Raw genomic sequence first — 7111 nt, 5'->3', positions numbered from 1 at the left:
ATTTACAAACAGAGACTGGTGGAAGGAGTGGACATGTGGGAAGAGGCTGGTTCAGACTCAGGAGTTTGGCGACTGGAGATTCATTTGCTTCACAAGTTTTGTTTTAAGTGGGCTTCCAACTGAAAGAGAACAAAGGCTTAAGAGTGCTGTAGGAGGTAGAACTGACGGAATTTGTGGACTAACTAGATCTAGGCAGTGAAGAAAAAAAAAAAAAAAAGTGGAGTCTTAGATGACTGACTGGATCACGAGGTAGGCAGTGGGACCATTCACTGTGACGGGCATTACAGGCAGGAAAGGGAAGTTACAGTGGGGTGATAACAAGCTCCATTTTTTTCCACGTTAAAGGCCTGTGATACACAAGTGGAAATGCCATCAGGGTCTCTGGAGCTAGGGAGGGAAAAGTGCTAGAAACATATCCTTTAGTGGTGGAAACTGAAGCCATAGGGTAAATGAGAAAGCACATAAAGGTGAGATACAATGCAAAGAGAAGCAATGTAAAGACAGAACTTTATTGAATATTTAAGGAAAAGAGCCCAAAGAAAATCTATCCTGATCTAGTTCAGACTTCCCTGTTGTAGAAAAATACGTGTGATCTGTACAGAAGAGCCATTAAAGGTTTGCAGACTACGTTTTCATAATCATGGTAAGATAAAGAACTGTTTCAAAGATCAAAAGCAAGACCAATTAAATTCATTCTTCTATACTTTACACTCAAGAAATCTAGGCTATCATAATTTGAGAAAATACTTTAAAATTTTTATTAAAATATAGTATGCCTACAGAAGTGCACGTATCATAGAAGTACCATTAGATTATTTTTCATAGACTGAGCACACTCATGTAACCGAACCAAGAGGAAGAAATAGTATATCACCAACACCTCAGATGATGTATTTATCAATTTGAATGTCATGGACATTTGAGTAGCTTCTAAGTTTGGGACTACAAAGGACTGCTAGAAATATCCTAGAACTTAGCTTTTGGTAAATATATATAGAAGTGGACTAGTTGGATCACAGTATTTCCTATGTTTAGCTTTAGTTTTTCAAAGTGGCAGTCCCCGCTTCCACTTAAGCAGAAGTGTGTGAGTTCTAGTTGGACCAAAAGTTTTCAAACAGAGGGAAAACTGTTGCAAAGGAGCTCTTCAATGAGCGGAAAATGCCCAACTCTCAACACTGATTAATTTTTTCTCATTTTAATTTTCTATGGGTGAAAAGACTCGTGATGGAAATAGGAATTACTCTAGTTCTACATATATGCATTTTACTTAATAACTAGTAAGCCACAGCCCCCTGGCCTCTCAACTTAAAGCAGACTTTCTCAAAGTCAAACTCAAATGCTACTACTGTCCATATAGCTTTCCTTATCCTCTCAGCTACAAGTGATGTCCCTTATTAAAACGTTTTTTCACTTTATGCTATTAACATCCCAACTTGTATTTTGGTCACATTGTCTTATCTCTTCTGATTAGTGGCTTGAAGGTAAGGACTGTATACGTCATCACTATTCCATCTAGGCTTTTTCCATTTACCCATACAGTTTTTCATATACTTGTTCACAGAATAGATAATTTTCACATCTATTGTGAAGAGTCCCACTCATTTATTTCCAGTACCACAATGTGTTATATCCCTTGGCTTTAGGGAACAAATGACTAAAAAAAGACTTGATTTCAGAAAATTAAACATTGAAGCTCATCTCTAACTTACGCCAGGGAGCAGGGAGTGGGAAGGAATTTGGAGGGGAGGCAGAAAGTCAAGCAATTTTTACTGTTCAAAGGAATGTGCAATATGTTCTCTTGGAGCTCTGGGGATTTAAATATCAGGGGGATTGTTGGCAGCTTGGGTTTGCATATGCAGCACTGTTTGGGAATGCTCATATGGTGTGTGATTGTGCTGTGCCTAGAACTGACAGCGCCATCTGTTCCTCGCTTTATTGAGCAATGGGAATTAGCCTGCCCTCTCCAAATGAGCACATGTGTGAGTGCACACACACACACACGCATAGCCCCAACCCCAACCCCCACCCCCACCCCAGCCTAAACAGAATACTTGATCAACTCTCCATTTCAAGCTTTAATCTCAGCAGGCAATTCAGATGAGTCAGGTATCAGTACGGCCATGGCAAGATCCTACTCTTTCATGGAGAACTGTGAGGTCCAAGTGACAAGGAAACCAGTAATCATCACATGCAAAGCTATTCAGCATGGAAGATGAGTTATAATGACAGATGGTACCAGTCAAAAAAATAGCTCTATGGAAAAAAGCATGCTGACAGGGTACCAGTGTACAAGTTAAACATGGGCAATGTAATAAAATAGCAATAAGAGATGACAGAACAATTTTTTGAGAAAAGTTCACAACAACCGTTTTCTTAAGTGCACCTGTATATCTGTTCTCTATTCATCATTTGGAAACAAAAGTCATTTCCTATCATCATCATCATCAAATAAAATAGATCTCAACATCCACAGATATAGCTGTGTTGAAGGAAATCATGTGCCCTGAACAGAAAGGGAGAAGCTATGTGATTAATGTGCTATAGATGTAGAGAACATATGCCCAGGACTTTCCTGTGATTGTCTCAATTTTATGTAATTTTATTCTTAAAACAGAAAGGACAATGATTGACTAAAGGTATGAGAAATTTTTATACAATTGTGTTTTCACACGAAAGAGTTCACAAATCAAGTTTAGAAAACAAATATCACAATGATGGCCTTGAGAAAAGTATGTTGGTGGCAATGTACGCAGGTGGGTAAAGCAATAATCATTTTCAGCAAGTTGTTAGAGTTAATCTGAAAAAAATAATCCCCATTACAAAATGCAGGGGAAATGCTGGATAAAAAATAACAAGCATTCTATTAAGTGTATTAGCTGAGTTTGTAAGACAGTAAGAAGTAATATGGGTCTGAAATGGAAAGGAAACTGAAATCTTTCTGGTAAGCCTCTAAGCTGAGCCTGTGGAAGGCATTTATTTTGGGTAAAGTGGGCGAGTGCTTGTTAGTTTAGGTAACCTAAGAACTTCAGTTTTATACCCATAGAAGATTAGGTCTTGGGTAGCCTGATGTAAAAGTTCAAGTCCAAATGGGGCATTTGCATAGTCTCAAAGTATCTCCCTTCAAATATGCAGCAATTACAAATGGAAAAATAGTTAACATTAGAGTGGAGCAACTTGGCAGACATCATCTAAGCCAAGGTATGATTAACATTGTGAGTAATATAGACACTTGACACGTACCCACGATAGGATGTTTTAAAAAGGGCCCATAACTTTTCTAGTATCCTTCCCATTTGTGCATAAATTCAGCATAATCATGAGAAAACAATAAACCCAAACTGAGGAACATTCTACAAAATAACTGAGCAGAACTCTAGGTGAGTGTCAAGGTTATGAAAGACAAGAAAAGGAGGAGGACTTGTCCCAGAGGACTAAGGAGTTATGATAACCAAAACCTAATGTGAGATCTTGGGTTGGATCCCAGAACAGAAAAAATGACAGTTGAAAACCTGGTGAAATCTAAGTGATCTTAGTTTATTAACTTTAAAAAGCTAATAGTGTTATAACAAGATATACTTCGTTTTGTTTTGATCAATGTATTGTGGCTAGGTAAGATGTTAACACAACACTGTATACAGTTATAGAAGATATGAACATAATGGAAGGACATATGGAAACTAGTTTCTGCAATTCTTTAAATTTATGTCAAAAAATTAACTGTTTAAAACAAAGGTACCAGTGACCTCATTGTGGCTATAAAGGGGATCAAGAATGAAAGAAAAAAAAAGTCATTAAATCATGGCTAGAAAATTTATTAAATTCAACTCTAATAGTTAAAGAAAACTGCCAACTCATTATAAACAGGATGTGTGGGCACTGTGCCCATTCACTCCTTCCCACCTGCTGAAGTCACCCAGTAAGTGACAAGCCACTGCTAATGGCAAGGTAAACCCCAAAAAGAAGCTGTCAGAAGCAGGTGGTTTCAATGTCCCAGGTGGCTTTGAATTCCCTGGAGTCAGCTCCTACCTCTTAACTGTGGGCTGATCGTTGTGACTTTACAGAAACCATAAAAGTAACAAGGCATTCAACAAAAGCCTCAGACTGAAGAGACTGGAAAAGTGAGAATGTGGGAACATGTGATTTGAATGAATCAATCTCAACTAACGATACATGCAATCACTGTAAATCAGTTACTCCAGGTTTTATGTTCTTTCATGTCCCTAACAATTTCTTACATTCTGAAAAGTTTGAGGGTGAGTGTGGTAGATCACGCCTGTAATCCCAGCACTTTGGGAGGCCGAGGTGAAAGAGTTGCTTGAAGCCAGGAATTTGAGATCAGCCTGGGAAACAAAGCAAGACATCATCCATGAAAAAAAAACTTTTTAATTAGCCTGGTGCAGTGGCATGTGCCCGCAGTCCCAGCTCCTTGGGAGGCTGAGGTGGGAGGATTGCTTGAACCCTTGAGCCCAGGAGCTTGGGGCTGCAGTCAGCTATGATCATGCTACTGCACTCCAGCCTGGACAACAGACCAAGGCCCTGTATCTAAAACAAGTTTGAGAAATGGTGAATAACATTGTCTGATTGTTCTAGAAAGTGCTACTACTTTCCTTGCAATTTAGGAGTGAAAAAAAATGAGGGCTAGGGATGGAATTTGGACACAATTTGACCTTTGATTACAAATATAAATAAGTTCTTCACAATTTGATGCAATGGTGTTTAACATGGTGGACACAGATGCAAGGACTGGAATATTTTAAATGTGGAAAAATAATCATAGAACATACCATTTGGAGCTTGACAGAACTTGAGGTTATCTGGTCCAGCTCCCCACTTTTGATATGAGAAAACTGAGGCTCAGAAGGATGATTGGACTTGTTCAAGACAACACGATGGCCTAGCGGGTCACAGTCTAAATGTCCTTCAACCTCTGCTGTGCTTCTTAAAAGCAAAGATACAAGTTGCCAGGTGAGAATAATGTGTGGAGATCAAATCTGAAACAGGCTTCAAGATGTAAAATGAAGTGAAAATACAAGTAGTACCTTAACTTTGTTAATACTCAATTACAAAGGAAACCCATCATGTTCACAGGGAAACTCAATTTCTTTTTGAAGATTGTAAAGTTAACTTTTAAGAATACACAGAATATGATCCGATTCACCAAGAACCACACAAGAGACACAATGGAAGGAAATATGATCTTGGGACAAAGGCAAATGGGGATTCCTTGCATGGCCTTTGGTGTTTTGATAGTAGCTATACAGAAGCATTAATGTCCATGCTTTAATGTATGTGAGTTTCTTACCCTAATTTTATACTGTATGTAAATCATGGCTTTTTGGTGATGCAGTAAGCTTTTAAATAACTTATACGTAAGACGTGATATTCTGACAAGATACCTAGACTTTATGTTCTACAAAACAGTCATACATAAAGTGTAACACAGAATGACACTAAAGTATTGATATGGTTTTGGCGGGGTCCCGACACAAATCTCTTCTTGTAATTTCTTTAATCCCCATGTCATGGGAGGGACCGGCTGGGAGATAATTGAATCATGGGGGCAGTTACCCCCCATGCTGCTGTTCTCATGATAGTGAGTTCTCATGAGAGCTGATGGTTTATAGGGGGCTTTTCCCCACTTTTGCTTGGCACTTCTTGTGGCCACCATGTGAAGAAGGCTGTGTTTGCTTCTCCTTCCGCCATGATTGTAAGTTTCCTGAGGCCTCCCCCAGCCATGCTAAACTGTAGGACAAACCTCTATCCTTCATAAATTACCCAGTCTTGGGTATGTCTTTATTAGCAGTATGAGAATGGACTAATACAAGTATGTTGGTAAATCAGAGCGCGAGCGCGAGCGAAACAGCTAACATTCAAGAACCCAGGTTGAAAAATACGAAGATAGAATAAAATACACCAAATACTTAAAAAAAAAAAAAAAAAGCTGGCAGAGAGTTACTTCGGAAAGCAGAAACTTTAAAGCAAAAAGCATTAAGAATAAAAAGCTTACTATGTGGCCAGAAAAATAATTCACTAACCATAAAAATAACAATCCTAAACTTCTATGTACATGACACAGCCTCAAACTATAAAACAAATTGATAACATTCCAAAGAAAATCAATGAATTCACATTTCTGCCATTAACTCATGGGGAGCAAAATTTTTTAATACAGACAATTCAGACAGGTAGTTTTAGCTAGTGACAACAATTAAAGACTCATTCTTTTCATGCATAAAATGAGGCATTTCAAAATTGACCATGCACTTAGTTATAAGGCAAGTTTCAACATACCAGATGGTCTGTATCAAACATACTACCTTCTCTGTCCACTATGCAATTAAGTTAGAAATCAGTAATGCAAAGAAATATAATCAATCATAAATTTAGTAACAAACTTCAAAGACAAATTATGGAAATAAAGCATTTGGAGCTGTATTACACAATCAAGACACTACACTCAAAACCGGGATGACCTAACTGAAGTGGTACTTAGAAATTTATAAAATTACAAAATAATTTAAAAATAACAAAGCATGTACTTAAGAAGTTAGATAACAGAATAAACCCAAAAAGTAGAAAAAGAACAAAGGCCAAAATTAATAGAAAGCAACAGATCACAGAATCAACAAAGGCCAAACCTAGTTTTTTGAAAAAGACAGATAACCTCTGGCAATATTAATTTTTTTAAATAAGGGAAACAACAAGTAATATCAGGAATAAAAAAGAGGCCATGAATAGTGTAGCACATACTAAAGAACACCAGAATGAACATTGATGAAGTGGCAAGTTCCTATTCTCTTCTCATCTCTACGGCCTTCAGATTTTCCCCCACTAGTTGCTTTTTTGGCTCACTCTTTCATATTTTGTTCTGCAAAGCTGACCATTCCATTTATTAGGTTTAAACTTGCCTAAGTCTACAGGGCCTTGTGCTTGTAGAATGTGTACCTTCCCCGTCAACAGGGTAGTAGAAAATGAGAGAGTGAAGTACTCAATCATAATAAACTAAACGAAATCAGAGCTCTCACCCAGCCCCAGTGTACCCCTGGTGTCATCAGATGTGCTGCCTTCCTTTCCCCTATTTCTACCCCTAGTCCTCATTGTCCCATCAGCA

This window comes from Macaca fascicularis, chromosome 17, assembly GCF_037993035.2.
Source record: "Macaca fascicularis isolate 582-1 chromosome 17, T2T-MFA8v1.1".
NCBI classification, from domain to species: domain Eukaryota; kingdom Metazoa; phylum Chordata; class Mammalia; order Primates; family Cercopithecidae; genus Macaca; species Macaca fascicularis.
Note: the sequence above shows the minus strand (reverse complement) of the source record.